Consider the following 16,458-nt stretch of genomic DNA (forward strand, 5'->3'; position numbering starts at 1 on the left):
CCAATATTAGTAGTGTGCAACAACAACCGTTCGAGATATGTCGTATGCGACATGAACTAATCGAGATTGAAGAATACAGTCCCTGGCCCCTAATTTATTATTCATAAAGTACATAATTGGTGCGATTCTGTTTTAAAATTTACCAATATTGCTACATAACAAGGTTACAGTTGCTATGATACTCTCGTGTCAAAAATGGATTACTCCCTAGGATTTAGGGATATTCGTTACTAGGTTGCCATAAATTTGGTTAGGTTGGAAGCTATGTGGTTTCTGGTGACAAACAAAAGATATCCCAAAAATGAGAGACAGCAAATTAATTGTAACAGTTGCAAATGGCTAATTTCTCTAAGTGATAGATGATTTTTCGTTTCACAATCAATTTTGGTTACTGGCCGCATATTTATTTGGATTTAATCTCTCAATTCAAAGTAACCAACCTAAGGCATTCAAAATAACTTTTGAAAATTCTAGTTACACACAACATGAAAAATGTTATTTCCCTAAAAGTTCGAATTCTAGGGAGTAATCCATTTTTGACACGAGAGTATGAAGCTGTTGATTGGTTGGATTTATGCAAAATCAATGTTGTTCAATAACAATATTGCTAAATTTTGAAACAGAATCGCACTAATTATTGAAAAATGAAATTTATAAGTTAATTAGGTCAAATTTTGGCATTTTCTCAATTATTAGTTGTTTAATTTATTCAAGCTTGTGGCATATGCACACTCAGGTATTTTCACACAATTTTACCATGTTAAATTAATTTTAGCATATGGTATTATTGAAATAAACGCATTTTGATATTCAAAATTGTATTTGCTTCATGATTTACGACATAATTGGTGCGATTCTGTTTTAAAATTTACCAATATATTGCTATATAACAATGTTGTAGTTGCTATGATATGAAGCTGTTGATTGGTTGGATCTATGCAAAATCAATATTGTTCATTACCAATATTGCTAAATTTTGAAACAGAATCGCACTAAATGTCCCAATATCTTAACAATAAGATCTATAAGGGAATCTTTATTGCCACCGCAGTGGGTCCTTTACAACTCTATTCCGAAAATCGAACAAATTCACCTAAGCGGGTCAGTTATACAGGGTAGTCATTGTTAAAGAAAATTTACAACACTAAAAGTCAACGAGTATCAAACATTTTTCGAAACGGATTGCAGATATTGATTTTATACGCCATTAGCCCATTCTGATGCAAAAATTTAAACATAAAAATTTAAAAAAAAAACAGTTTTTTATAAATACCGATCTGCTCATAAAAACAACTTTTTTTGAAATAAATTATACCGGCCGAAAGTAAATTTTTCGACAAATCAAATCTGTAAATTTCATAAATTTTTCTCAATCCTTAAGGGTCATATTGCTACCGGCGGTAAAAGATGAATCACCCTGTACAGTCTCCATAGTAAGACGAAATTGGCAGTAAAAATAGTAAAATATTGTTCTCGTTTCAGTGCCTCGGCAAATAATTAGTGCGATTCTGTTTCAAAATTTAGCAAGATTGTTATTGAACAATATTGATTTTGCCTAGATCCAACCAATCAACAGCTTTATATCATAGCAACTACAACATTGTTATACAGCAATATTGATAAATCTTAAAACAGAATCGCACCATATCTATTTACATTCGCCATACAAAACAAAATGTTAGTGCCTTGATTTGATACACAAATTACTGTTTTGCGTATCTACTGTAGGTATTTTACTATTGGCGACAAATTACTTTGGTCGTCAATATCATTTGAGTGACATAAAGTTGTAAATCAAGCATTAGGATGGTTAATCTTATGTTTTACTACTCACTGTCTGACTCATCATTGCAAAATGTTAGGTAAATACCGAAAAATGGACCGCTGAATGAGAAATTCCGAGGAAAAATTGAAAAGGTTTCCACAAGACAATTTGGCTCATGGACAATCCCTCAGAAGCGAGGGAGACAATGCTAAATTTTTGACAAGAGAAAAGTCAATAATTTGAAATTGTCATCAATGTTGACTTGACGTTAATGCTTGGTTTACATAATTTTGTTTTTTGAAGTGACAGAAAAATGACTAAAGTATTTTGTCCCCAGTAGTATACAGTGCCTATCAGAACTAGTGGACCAAAATAATACGGTGAATTCATCATCTTCTGGGAATAATACGAAAAATGTTCAAAAAAATCTATCTTAAATAGTAATTAGGAAAAAAGCAATTTAAACTGACCAATCCTGTTGTTGATGTTAAGTTACCTATAAATTAGTTTTCCTGCTTTATTTGTAACTATGGACGCATTTCAAATGATGCATATGCATTGTTGAGTACTATCCGCATTGTTTGTGCAATGACGGACGTTTTTAGGTTATAGTATTTTTCAGGTTATATCTAGTATTTCTGCTAGGATGTTCCCTGTTGGGAAAACGAACTGCGTACTCCTGAGCAGCAACTGTGGCACTCTCATCACACTGTCCATATAAGACAAGCATATCAAAATATTCTGAAGAAGTAGGTAAACATTAAATGTTTTTAATGACTTTTGTAATTGTCAGAAATAATTTATTATGACATAATTTTTTTTTTTTTCAAAGATCTTTGAGACTGCACTATACAAGATACTCATCCCTACCATGAAGCAGCTAATAACCGAAAGACAACATGGCTTCATTTCAGGGCGATCGACGAACACCAATCTAGCTTGCTTCACCCAATTTGTAGCTGAGGCCTTGGATAAAAATGTTCAAGTAGACTGCATTTATACAGACTTTTCTAAGGCCTTTGACAAAATCAGTCACAGTGTATTACTTAACAAGCTTGATACCTACGGTTTCAGCCAAAAGCTGTTGACGCTCTTCAAATCATATCTCACAGGCAGAACACAAGCAGTTGTCTACAATGGCTACACTTCTCATAGTTATTCACAGACCTCAGGGGTCCCGCAGGGGTCAGTACTTGGGCCTCTTCTCTTTTTAATGTATATTAAATATTAATGACCTTTCTTACCACATAAATTGTAACTTCCTATTGTTTGCCGACGACTTTAAGATTTTTCATGGCATTCATTCTTTAGCTGACTGTCAATCTTTACAAAAGGATCTCGATGTCATCAGCGTATGGTGTGCTGAGAATGATCTGCAACTAAACATTGCGAAATGCAGCATTATGACATTCTCAAGAAAAAAACAAAGAATAGCTTATGATTACAACATTCAAAATACCATTTTGCTGAGAACGAGTCAGCATAAGGATCTCGGAGTGACATTTGACGAAAAACTTAACTTTAACGAACACATAAACTTGATCACCAATTCATCTTTGAAAATGTTGGGTTTCATTATTAGATCTACGCTTTGTCTCCGATCCTCAGAAGTTCTAGTACGCTTATATATCGCTTATATCAGATCAAAACTAGAGTACTGCGTCCTTATTTGGTCACCATTCTATAATTACCAGAGAATGCGTATTGAGAAGGTTCAACGAAAAGCCGCAAAATATATATTCAGTACTGTTTACGGTCATTTTCCTGCAAGAGGTTACAACCATACTGTACTCTTAAATATCTGTGGACTTGATCTCTTAGAATACAGGCGCAATATTAACTTTACAAAATTTTTACTAAACATACTGAGAGGCAAAGCTGACTGTAGTGAGTTGTTATCATATCTACGACTGTATGTACCAACGTATAATTCAAGGCATCACAATTACCTTAGTACCTTAGTACCTTAGTACCAAGTACCTTAGGTACTATATAGGGTAGGAACTAAGGGATGGTGTTGGCAATCCTGGGAGAGCGAAAATATAGCGGGGGTGAAGCGGTCCCTCGCGCGCCTGGTTAAAGGGGGTAGTTCACTTTTTTTTTTGGTTTTTCGAAACGAACACACCGTGCGAAGAGCGATCCATATTTCAAAATTTGTAAGTTAAATCTGAATCGATTACACTACCGTCTCGAGCAGATATTTTGTGTCCCCGTAATGAATCCGACGTTTTTAATCCACCCCGGGTAATTTATCCCACGTTCGTTGTTCTTTTTTTTGGGACCAGGACCACGTGGTAAGGGTATGTTGTAGCTATCATTTTGTTGCATGCTGTTTTTTCGGAGAAGTGCCCATTTGTTAATTTTAAGCGTTATCCCTAAGTTCCTCCCGGGAGGTTTTCAGGCAATCTGTTACTTTCCAAAATTAGTAGCCGTCGTCCGAATCACGTGTGTTCATTTTGTTTTTCTTTCGCTAACATTTTCTGACGGCACTCGATCCGCCATTTTTCGTGTGGCATTGCCAGCGATTATCGTACTCGTTATTTATGTTGTTTACTGATATTTGTGCCATTTGAAGCGTTTTTATTTTATCGTTGTTTAACTTTGCGCTTTGTTCTCTTTTATTTGATCATTGTTTAATGCTGCGTTTTGTTTTGTTGAATTTATTATTGTCTAATCTTACGCTTTGTTATATCGAATTAAACTCGGGTTTTTCCTATTTGTTGTTGCTAAGCACCGTTAGATTTCAGATGAGTTAAAGTTAAAATGTTGTAAGTGCGATCCTATGGGGGCTAGGTGACATTCAGGAGGTCGGTGGGTTGTTTAGTCAAATTTCTGTGTTATGTAGAGCCGTTAGCGCAGGCGGACCTAAGACTTTGCATACGCGGCTCCGAGATGTTGAGGTGAAGCCCTCGTCGAGGTTATAGAGACTTCGGGGTTTGTCGAGAAACGGTTGGTTGGGGACGGCGGACCTAGGTTTTTGCGGATGCTGTCTAGGAATGCTAATCGTACGACCCCGAGACGCTCTGTCACTCTTGCTTGGTCGGTGAAATAGTGTGACGTTCATTAATAACCCGAATAACTATAAACGTCGCTTGATCTCAAGATGATTCAGATTATTCTTCTGAGTCCCCTCGCGGCCGAGAGTTTGTTACCTCCAGCCGTAAGCTCCCGTTGGCGTACCTTGACCGCGTAGTTCCGAATTAAACATTGTTTTGTTATTAATCGAGTTGAAAATATGAGTAATACCTGGGATACGGTTTTTGAAGAGGGTTTTTCATCCGTCCCTGTCTGTGATAACTGCATTATAAATTTGTTACTGTTTTTTTCTTTGCAACCTTTAACTTGTCATTTTTGTTTTGTCATTTACCCGTTCTGTTTGTCTTAAATGTTGCTGTATTAATATTGTTGCTTGTTTTTTTTGCAATGGCCTCAACTAGTTAATGTACTTTACTCTGCTATACTTGGTTCCCGTTAATTTTAATAAATATTATATTAGGTATAAAGAACGGTAATGACAATGTACCGATCGAAGACAATTGTTTGGGGGAGGAGTTTTGCGACGACTCCAAAATTGTCTGAGATCCGTACATTGTCATTAACGTTCGTGATGCTTATGAGATTTTTTGCGCGATTGAATATTTATTACAAAATTCATATCTAGAATAGGCCCAATGCGATACGTGTTTATACCCTTCACATCGTGTTGCCACAATGTCGATTTTTGTATCGCGTTTCTAAGGCAATCTGCAAACAACTACCGCCATTGCAGTTTTTGTGCGCAAATATCGCCAGTTGTGTTGAAAAACAAACAATAAAATGAGTGATATTAGTGATTCCGAAAACGAAGTGGATGTTGTAGAAGAAACTTTGAATGTGGGGTGCGTCACAAATAAAGAATTTTTGAAACTAACGACCTCAACGTGTAATTAAGAAGACAAGGAAAATTTGGGGTATGAAAATTTTGATAATACTAATGTCGCGGCAAGTTCGCTAATATTATTTCATTGCAGCGGCAAGGAATGCCGACCACAAGAGCCGTGTGAGTTTCCAGAAAGTGCTAACATCTTGTCTTCAACTTCTGTCTACATAAATGAAGAATTTTCGAAACCAACAACCTCAATGTGTACCTAATCAAGAAGACAAGGAAAATGCGGGGTATGACAAGTTTGACAATGCCAATGTCGCGGCAAGTTTGCTAATGCTATTTCATTGCAGCGCCAAGGAAAGCCGACTACAAGAGCTTTATGAGTTTCTAGAAAGTGCCCCCACATCTTGTCTTCAACTTCTGTCTACATAAAAATTATTATAATAATCGATTAATTTTGAATAAACTTTACTTACCGTTCTAGAACACCAAAAATTACTTACCGTCGAGTTTATCGTTAGCAACGAGTAAACAGAGCTTACCGTCTCGGAAACAGACGTGGTAAACAAGCAAATAGAGTACAATCGCGCAAAAAGGTATTTTGCGTCCCTCACATGTGTGTTTTATTTGCGGCACTCTTTCAACTGGAACCCTCATCGTTTGCATTCCGAACTTTTTCCGCCAAAAGAAAATCACAACGTAGGGTCCCTCTGCTTCGATGACGATCACGACCACATTTGTTTCAGTTTGCGCAGGTGCGAATATTTGGCGGAAAAAAGTAATGTATTCAGATCATTACAAGCTAAGTTTTGTCTATATTTTTTACAATCCCTGGAAGTTTTGAAACATTCGAAGATGCCGAATGTTCGCGTTGACTAACGCAGATAAACGTAGTACCTACTATCCCACCTCCACCCGGCGGCACGGCAATTTTGCCGGAGTACATACACTATTACGGATATTACTATCAAGTAATAGTGCAGTGCTTATCAACATAATTACCGGCGTCTCGCCTCCGCATTTTGACTTTGTTGTGTATTATGTTCTGTGTCAATGTTGAGGAACTTCCTCACGATGTGACATGAGTATAATAATATACCTTTTTGAATTTCAACTACCAATGTGTTATCTAAATCCAGAATTTTTAAATTTTTAAAAAGAGATTGCGGTACTATTCCCGTTGCTGAAATTACAAGTGGTAAAATTGAAATTTTTTCTAAACACCAAAGATTTCTCATAGCAACGGAGAGCTCTAAATATTTATTAATTTTTGTGTTATATGTCTGTGTTATATTATGTGAATTTGGAACAGCTATATCTAAAAGATATGCTTGCTTTTGTTGTTTATTTAAAATTATAATGTCTGGTCTGTTATGTTTAATATGAATGTCAGTTAAAATTGTTCTATCAAAATATAACTTGTAACTGTCATTTTCCAAACAACTTTCTGGTGTATAACTATAATATGGTTGTGTATTCTTTAATAAATTGAATTTAACAGCTAAATTCATGTGTATAATTTTAGCGAATATATCGTGACGTTTTTTATATTCGCTTTGAGCCAAAACGGTGCAAGAAGAAATGATGTGTTCAATTGTTTCCCCTTCAGTTCCGCAAATCCTACATTTATCAATTATCGATTGTAAACCGCATATGTGTTTTTTATAATTTCTTGTATTTATAACACGATCTTTTATTGCAAATATAAAACCCTCCGTCTCAGGGTGAATATTTGATTTCTTAAGCCATGCATGAGAGGCCTGAATATTAACTTCTGGTTGTTCCAGTTCTTTAAAGTATCTCCCATGTAAAGACTTCTGTTTTATATTTGCTATAGTGTCAGGTATATTTGGCTTAACAATATCTGAAATTATATTATCACTTAAATTTAAAGGTGTGTAGCCTTTATCGGCTGAAACCAAAGCATTAAAAAAGGTGTAATGTCGTCGTGACTTCACGGATATGTAATGACGTACACGCATTGCTTCGTGATTCTGACTATAGGTAGGCCATGCCATAGCGTACAGAACTACAAATAGAAAATACACACCCTACAACAATAATTATTATCGCATAACACATGTTTATACATGTAAAACGTAATTTTTTTTCAGTGTTATCCTTCCGAGAATGAAATTGTATAAAATCCATATGGCACATATCAACATAAGGAGTTACAGTCATTGATTAATTATTAATTCGCTCTAAAGTATTGTGGTAAACGAGATGGTTCTGCAATGTCTTGCATGCAGTGAACAAAAATTAACACAAGCAGTGCAAAAATCAATTATCATTCCAATATAGGGTTGAAATCTTCTTAAAGATTAAATTTAATCTATTTATACGAAATGTTTGCAGACCATTTGCTATATACAGGGTGTCCCAGAACTCGCGGATCAAATTGAAACTGTATATTCCTTGATGGTAATGAAGGTAAAAAACGTTTAGAAAAATATTCAGGGTGCAACAGGTTTTTAGTTATGAATTAATCAAATTGACCAATAGAACTCGATCTAATTTTCCCTTTATGAGAAAATTGAGTACCTTCCCTCAATTGCCAAGCAACGTATAATTCGATGAATAATAAAATTATTTTCAATATTTGTCTGGTCAACTTGTCGAAACAGACGTCAAAAGTGACAGCTACTTTTAAAATAACCAAAAATGGGAAATGTCGCCAAAGGCAAGTGAACAAATGTATAAAATCCAAATCAGAGAACGCAAGAAGTTTCTTCTTCCGGCAATGAATGAAATATGGTTTGTTATGAGTGAAAATTTCCAGAGCAATTGTAACCTTGAGGGGTATGGCAAATTGACGGGAGGGATATGATGAATTGAACCTTTGTTGATGGAAGGTAAAATGGCGACGTAGCGTCAAGTGAGTAATATTACTACCTTAAAAATCTTAGTAAAAAATGAAATATGCAGCACCTGTGAAGTGAATCGGAATCACAAGAAATTTATCCTGATTCCTGTGCATACATTCTGCATCTGCAACGTATTAGCGCAGCTACACGAACGGGACTTTTCATCGTCGAAATGAAAGAAAAGACTTTTTTGTACTCATAGCCTTGAAAGCGACGCTTCCAACATCCAACGCTCACTCCAAAACGCGTGCTTCCCGATCGACTCGAATGTAAAAATTGCAAAAAACACTGGCCCTTTGAGGCATTCAAAAAAAAATCTGTCTTGATAATAATAAAATTTAGTTCATAAAATACAACTTCCCTGGATTATCCTCCATTAACAATTTAGGGAAATATTTATAATCGTTGAAAATTGTTCCTACAAATTGGCAGCGCCATCTATTGGACGATCTGTTCGTTCGTGTTTTTATATGTACTAATCGAAATATCACTCATAGGTGGATGATGCACAAATAACTTCGAATCAAACTAACAAATTATTGCAAAAATTGAAATGTCAAGTGAAGCAATTGTTTCAATAACCAAAGGTCACTGCCTACTTGGTTTTATGTTCGTTTGTGTTTAATGTATTAAAACAAAAAATTTTAATTTAATATTCGTACAAAAAATATTGTACGAACCACTTGCGTGAAGACATCTTCCGTTCATTCGCGCATTAATTAAAGGCACTCGCTCCTACGTCGCTCGTGCTTTAAAAAATGCGCTCATGCGGGAACATCGTCTTCCCGCATTTGGTTCGTAAATAACTATTAGGAACATTCTTGACATTGCAAAAAAGCTGGAGTTACACGTAGGTTTTGAACAACAAATCAAGCATAGTGGCAGTTCTGAAAGAAAGGAGACAAAACTGGATTGAACTAACCTATTTATTTTAGCATCATTATTAGTAAAAATTTAAGGTCAAATTTTATAACTAAGAGCCCGATTTCCAGTCAGGGTGACAAATAGATGGTGCAGCGCAAATGTGTAGCCGTCTTTGTCCTACACATTAATTACTAATATGCGTCATCTTTCTCAAACTTGCAATTTTGTGCCGTTACCATGACAATACAAGTTGCAAGTCAACTTGAAATCGGCCTCTAAATGATGTAGAATGCAACAAATGAAATAAAAAACATGCAAAATGAAAAGAATAATTTATAACAAGTATTCAAAATGACCACCTTTCATCTGAAGGAATAGGCGAACTCGTTTTATTAAATTTTCCCTTGCCAGTCTAATCATATTAGGAATAACAGTGGCCAGTGTTTCGTGAATTTGGTCATTTAGTTCTTCTAAAATATTGATAGGTTCGCGGTAAATATAGTTCTTCAAATATACTTCTTCTACCGTCGTCATCAAAGGACTGAAGAACAGCATCTTCAATCTCTGCCGTTCTAACTTCTCGCGGGGGACCACCAATTTCTTGTCAGGTAGGCACCAAGGACCCAGTGTCTCGAGCACGGTACACCAACCATAGAAATACGTTATAATTTGGATGTGGCAGACGTCGTGGAAAACGTATTGCATATTCCCTTGCATCCTCACCTGCATTGCGCCGGCACTCTCCATAAATTATGAGCATTTCGGCATATTCTGCAGCTGTATACATGATTTCAATACGAATTTTGACAATTTCGAAACAAATTATAACTTGACGTTGTCAAAATCTTCACAGTTGCCCGAACATTTACTTGAAATTCCATACCATTCTTACTAGAATTATGTTGCTAGGCAATTCAAACCTTTGGTTAAATTTACGTGAAATTCAAATTAACAGCGTCCTTCTGATTGGTCAACTTTAATTATTCATTACAAAAAATCGGTTATACCCTGTCCTTTTTTTAAAACGCTATTGCTTTCAGTTATCAACAAGGAAAACGCACTGTAAGTTTGATCCGCGAGTTCTGGGACATCCTGTATATAACAAAGTCATGCGATAATTGTTGTGCGGTGTGTATAAAAATAGTGTCACATCTTGATAAAGTACGGCTAGATTCAAACAAAGATTCATTTAAACCTGTGAAAATTTGTGGCAACTCGAATGATAGACAGACAACACTTGCCCGAAAATGACCTCGAGAGCTTCAGGAGAAGTATGCACAAATTTCACTAATATTATCTCTGCTAATATGTACTTAATTAGAGGAGTAAGAATATATTTAGATTTAAATCAATTATTCCTTAAGATGTGATGAATACGTGGAAAACGATTGATGAACTTTCTGCCGAGAATTTTGTTCAGTCTACCTATAGTTAGAGGTTGAAACCTAGATGATGTTATCAACTTATCACCTCAGATTTAACAACCAGGCCGAAGAGCGCGTAACTCTTAAAATTAATATTTTATTTTGTACTTTTGAAATGAGGGTGGGAATAGGAACTTGTGGAATTTCCAGAATTGTTGTTATACTTCGTTCAGCGAAAGATTGGGAGATTTTAAATTGTAGGCTTGTAACCCAACACTACAAAATGCACTAGAATACATTAATTAGTAGAGTATAATAGCAGGACAAAAATGTTACTCCTTGAAGGATATATGTATTTCAAATTTACTTTCTCTACGTAGAATTTAGTGATTTTTATGTCAACCAATCTCTCGCTGGACAAACTATAGTTTTTGTTAATACATATTTAGTTCTTATGTTTTATATTGGTTAATATTTTTTCTAATTTCTACATACTGGAAAGAGTGGAAACAGGTGAACAGATGCATATTGAAAGCACGTTTTAATTTATGTTTTCTAAATGTAGCATATAATAGGGCTAGTAATTTCTTAAAACTGTTAATAGAGAATAAGATCTTCTCAAGATCTGAAATAGTCACATTCAATACATATCCCCAAATAAAAATGTAAAAATTACCGTTGTAAAAGTTTCGAGGGATAGATTTAGTATTTTTCCAGCAGTAATAACTACGGGCCGTTTTGAGCGTTCCATTAAGATCAGCAAAGCTTTCCTTGAGCTAATGTCATATTCATACCAATTACCCATACAAATAGCATTTGTAAGAGTACTGCTCTGCAAAACAAAATATTATTTTCTTTGGTAAGGAATAAACCCCAGAAGATGCTCTCATGAAATTTATTTCAGCTAAATGCATGGTATTTTTGCAGATGCATGTCTTGGCATGAATTAAAAGGTTTTTGTGGTCATTACCTCATCAATTAGTGTTGTTCCGTAATAACAGTAAAAATAAACTTGGACTAAGAAAATACCCAGACATGTTGCCATGATGAGAAAGTTAAGACTTAGGGGTTGTAACTTGAAAAAATATGCATTATTGAAACATATAAATGTGATATAGATGTAGTACTTACTTTAGTTAGTTGTAGACAGGATAGACAAATCACAAAAATACTGCTCATGAACTGACTTATGACGACTGATGAAAAGAAATTTTCATATTCTTCAGCAAAACTAAAAATATTTATTTTATTTCAAATGTATTAAAATAATGGCATTATTTTACCGTAACAGTGCGTTATGACGACGTATACATTCTGTAACTGCTATGTAAAGACTATTGGTTTTAACATTAGATGTAGAACACATTTCCTTCCTATTATATTGATCCAAATTTTGCAAATTGTACTTCAGTATTTTGAACTGACCAGCAGCGAGATAGGCCAGACCGCCAATTAACGGATCAATTGCAGCGTTTGTGAATGCTGAATAGTATGTTCCTGCAGTAATGAAACCTTATAAGTAAGCAAGTAATTGTATCTAGATATGTTACCAGCTACTAAAAATAAATAAATAAAGCAGTTAAGTAAAGATCCTGGCTTGAAATAGAATGGTAGCCATATGTCAATGGGTAAATCGTAATGTTTCCAGAAAAATGGTTTCGTTGCCCAAGCACTGGTTGCTCCAATTACTACAGTAAAAAAAACCCTTGAGTTTCTTTTACAAACTTGTATGCATTCGTCTATAATGTCTCTTTCTTCAATGTTTTGTGCTGCGAACAAAGGTGATTCAAAAGAATCTATACATATTTTTAATTTTCCGCCATTTGTAATGAAAGGTAACAGTTTTGTGATGTAGCCTGTCATACCAGCCAATATGAAAGCGTTGTCAAACAGTCGCTCCACATCAATTTCATTTTCGAGTAATAAGTAAAGACCTCCGAATGATGGAATGGGAAATATACTCAAAACATACAGGATATAGGCCTGTACTTTTTTCCAAATTGTGTCGTTTTCGCTTGGATACAAACCAAGAATTTGCAGTATACGCAAATTTATTCTAAAACTTTCGTGAATTACACTTTGCATGGTTGTTTGCCAGATAAAAATTGAAACATAATGTTTTATAAAACGGTTGTGTTTGGTTTAAATAGTAGTCTAATTCATTCTTACGATTTTTTTAAATAGAATTTAGCTCCTTGTAATTAGGCTGTATTAATCTTACATCAAAGGTTTATTAATTGTTAGAATAATATAGTCATTCGAAACAAAAGAACAGGAAATTCACAAAGGGCATGGAAAGATCTTGTTAATAAATTATTAAATGCGGTGTCATTAATTTTCTGTGTAGGTATGGTACTCCCTCCTTTAGTGAAATTTTAAAGATAGTTAATAATTTAGGTCCGTGTCGACTTCGTAGCTACGAATTTGTGAATATTTTTTTTAAATATTTCAATAACTTTTGATTCTTCTTTGATGTAAATGAATGAGTAGTAAATTGGAAATGAAATTGGAATTCGTAATAATACGAGTTCTTGTCAACGTTAAGGTAACAGCTTCATAATTTCATGTTTTACTAATTTGTGTTCATCATAAGATATACAAAATTTAGTAATATTACACCATATAAACAATTTTTATTTATTCACTGTTTAAGATTGAATATTTTTTTGTTCAGGATAGTAATTAACAATGTGTACAATATTTTTATTTCAGGATTATATTATTTCAGCATTTCAACATTAAATAATTCAAGGATGTACTAAACTGCAGATCAGATTTGGCACACGCTTACAGCAACAATTTCATATCACGGAGATGCAAAACGGTGATTCTTCCACACGTGAAGTATTTGGTAAATAGATATCATTTTAGTATAAAAATGGACTGTATGTTTGCATTAGGGTTACCTAAAATAGAAGATGTTTTTAGTTTCTTCACCCCTGTCGCTATAATTGTTTGAAAATAAGACAATAATTTTAAAAATGATTTAGGAAATGTGTATTGTAGGATCATACAAAAACGTATTACATACATTCTTTGATCTTTTGGTTTCCTCTCGATAAACGCCGAAAGATTAACTTCGATATTATCTATAATAACAAGGTATCTGACAAATATGGAAAAATAAAAAAGAACGACAGAAAATTTGCTTAGTTGTAAAAATGTCATGAGATCTGCAATATCAAATTACTTTATAATGCAAAGTTTTGTGTTTAATTAAATGTATTTTTCAATCATTAATTGTAGCATAATCAAGCCAAATTCCTCCTTCTGTGGTCATTATGACGCTCTTTGGGTCAAATTTTAGGGGTAAAGCTGTTTTCGAGCCAAGGGAAAACTTGTAATTTTTCAGAAGAATAGTAAGTGCGACTTTTGTCTGCATCATTCCAAATCTTAGGCCTAAAATAAAAAGTTATCAACGTTGCGGAGTTGAATTTGAAAATTTTTAGACCTATACAAATTCTAGGACCTTCTCCAAACGGTAGAAAAGTGTAGGGGTGTCGCGTTTTTTTATTTTCTTCCGAAAATCTTTCCGGATCAAACTTCTCCGGATCCGGATAATGTTCTGGGTCGCGCTGTATACCTAAAACTTGAATCATCACTTTCGTTCCTTTTTCAATAATAAAATCCGTTCCGGGAACGTGGTAATCTTTTGTACATACACGATTCAAGAAGGGAACTGGTGGATATTTTCTCAAAGTTTCTGCAAAATGATTTATTAAATAAGTAAAATAATTTAGGTCGGTCGAATATTACCATTGATTACTTTTTCCATATAGTGCATTTCGATGACGCCGCCATAAGTGAGTTTGTTGTCATATTTATCAAGAATATCTTTTACTTCTTGTGGTAATTTTTCCTGAATGTCAGGATTCGAGACCAGTTCGAAAAGACAAAATGTCATCGTATTAGATGATGTTTCAAAGCCAGCAAGGAAAAAGACGAAAGCTTGTGCAGCTAACTCGTTCATGGTCAAAGCTGTGTCCTCCTTTGTTGTCCTTGTCTTTTAAAATGCTACCATCATCTACTAGTTTTCCTCTATTTTTAAGTTGAAGCAACAGGTGCATAAAGTCTTTCCTGTGAATATTATTTTTCTCGCGATGCTCCACGGTGTCTTTTATCACTTTCATGAAAAAGGTAGATAAAATTGGATTTACTATCTTCAAATTAAATTTTTTTGAAATGTGTGGAGCCACAAAGGTAAAGAAGCGGACAATATTTTCCCATAATCCAAATGTAAAAAATAACTTCAAATATCGCGTAAATTCACTGTCTGGATTGTGTAGCGAATTGCAATCGATGCCGAAAGCACAATTTCCAATAATATCAGTTGTAAATCGAGCCAATATGTCTTTGATATTAATAGAGTCCCCTACAGTTTTGTCCATTTCTACGGTCAACTGACGGTCACCACACTTGTCCAACGTGTCAAACATCATATTCATTTTTCCAGATGTAAAAGTTGGAGTCAGCTTAGCTCTAAGATTTCTCCACTTGGTACCTTCTAATGAAAACAAATGAGCACTCAAGGGGTCAGCTTCTTCGTTACAATATACCCCTCAATCGACGAAATGGTTGAAATCGTTCTGCATCACAGCTTCAACTATTTCAGGGTCGACAGGTATGTACGTAGGCATGAAAAATAAATAAATACCGCCATGAGGTTTGTTACGAATATTTAAATAATCGTATAAATCCTTGATGCAATCACCAAAGGAAGTTTGTTGCGTGAAAACTGGTTTTCAATGTCAAAAAAAAAAAAAAAAAATGTACAGGAGGATTTGCTAAACCTTTCCGTTGCCAGTAGGTGTGACTCCAATTTAACCAAGATATAACAATAATTATTGCGAGGGATGTTAACAAACTCAAATAATCGAGCAGCCAGCTATCAGTTAGCAACGCCATATTTCGTACCTAAAATTGTAGCTGAATAAGTGATTGTTTAATAAGAAAAAGCAGCAAATGCCGTGAGATTGAAAAAAAAATCAGAGTTGCCTGTGACCAAAAATTTCAGTTGGCAATTCGTTAAGATTTCAATTATCAGATGTCAGTCTTAAAAGTTAGGTTAGTAGTAATTTTGAGAACGTTGAAATCTTGATTTTCATAAAGGTGTGAATTATGTGTGACCTGTCGGTTGTAATAGTTATTTATGTATTAAGGGCATAATCAAGAGATTATACACGAGGGAATGTGTAAAACCCGAAAAACGAGGGCTTTTAAATTCCCGAGGGCCATAATCGACAATTATGCCCGTGGTACATACAACGTTTTATTCTATTTTATAATTTCTACAAGATTCAAACAAATATTTAGTATTCCTTAAAGGAAATCAACTAAAAGTTGTGTTCATGCAAATTTAGTTAGCTATTTTGATGTTGTTAGGGTTACTGTGTATATAATGTATGATTTTCTTTAATAAAATAATGTTTGATACCATTGTTTGAATAATTAAACCAACCGTTGCTTGGTAGATTTTTGACAGATCTGTGCCATAAAGGCCAATTTATGCTCTCATTTGGGGGCGTATAAAGACGATTATTGACTAAAATAGAAGAATAGTATATTTACATTATTAGCAGTTAATACATATGCTGTTCCATTGTTGACCTATTCTTTTGGTGTTATAAAATGGTCCAAAACTTATTTAAAGAATATAAACATTCAAACTAGAGTTCTCTTTACAAAATTTTGTAAACATCACCCCAAATCTGCTATTGAAAGATATAATTTACC

The 16,458-nt window shown here is 34.5% G+C and overlaps 1 long non-coding RNA gene and 1 pseudogene across 1 annotated transcript; both read right to left on the reverse strand.

Moving 5' to 3' along the window:
- Window positions 1–11,609: 11,609 nt before the first annotated feature.
- Window positions 11,610–13,339, reverse strand: LOC138135704 (uncharacterized). Its single transcript, XR_011161060.1, has 3 exons — window positions 12,276–13,339; window positions 12,009–12,222; window positions 11,610–11,956 (listed from the first exon to the last, which is right to left on the reverse strand). It is a non-coding gene; the product is annotated as an uncharacterized lncRNA (long non-coding RNA).
- Window positions 13,340–13,416: 77 nt separating this feature from the next.
- LOC138134442 (probable cytochrome P450 6a13) lies at window positions 13,417–15,752 on the reverse strand (annotated as a pseudogene).
- Window positions 15,753–16,458: the final 706 nt, after the last annotated feature.

This window comes from Tenebrio molitor, chromosome 7, assembly GCF_963966145.1.
Source record: "Tenebrio molitor chromosome 7, icTenMoli1.1, whole genome shotgun sequence".
Classification (NCBI taxonomy): domain Eukaryota; kingdom Metazoa; phylum Arthropoda; class Insecta; order Coleoptera; family Tenebrionidae; genus Tenebrio; species Tenebrio molitor.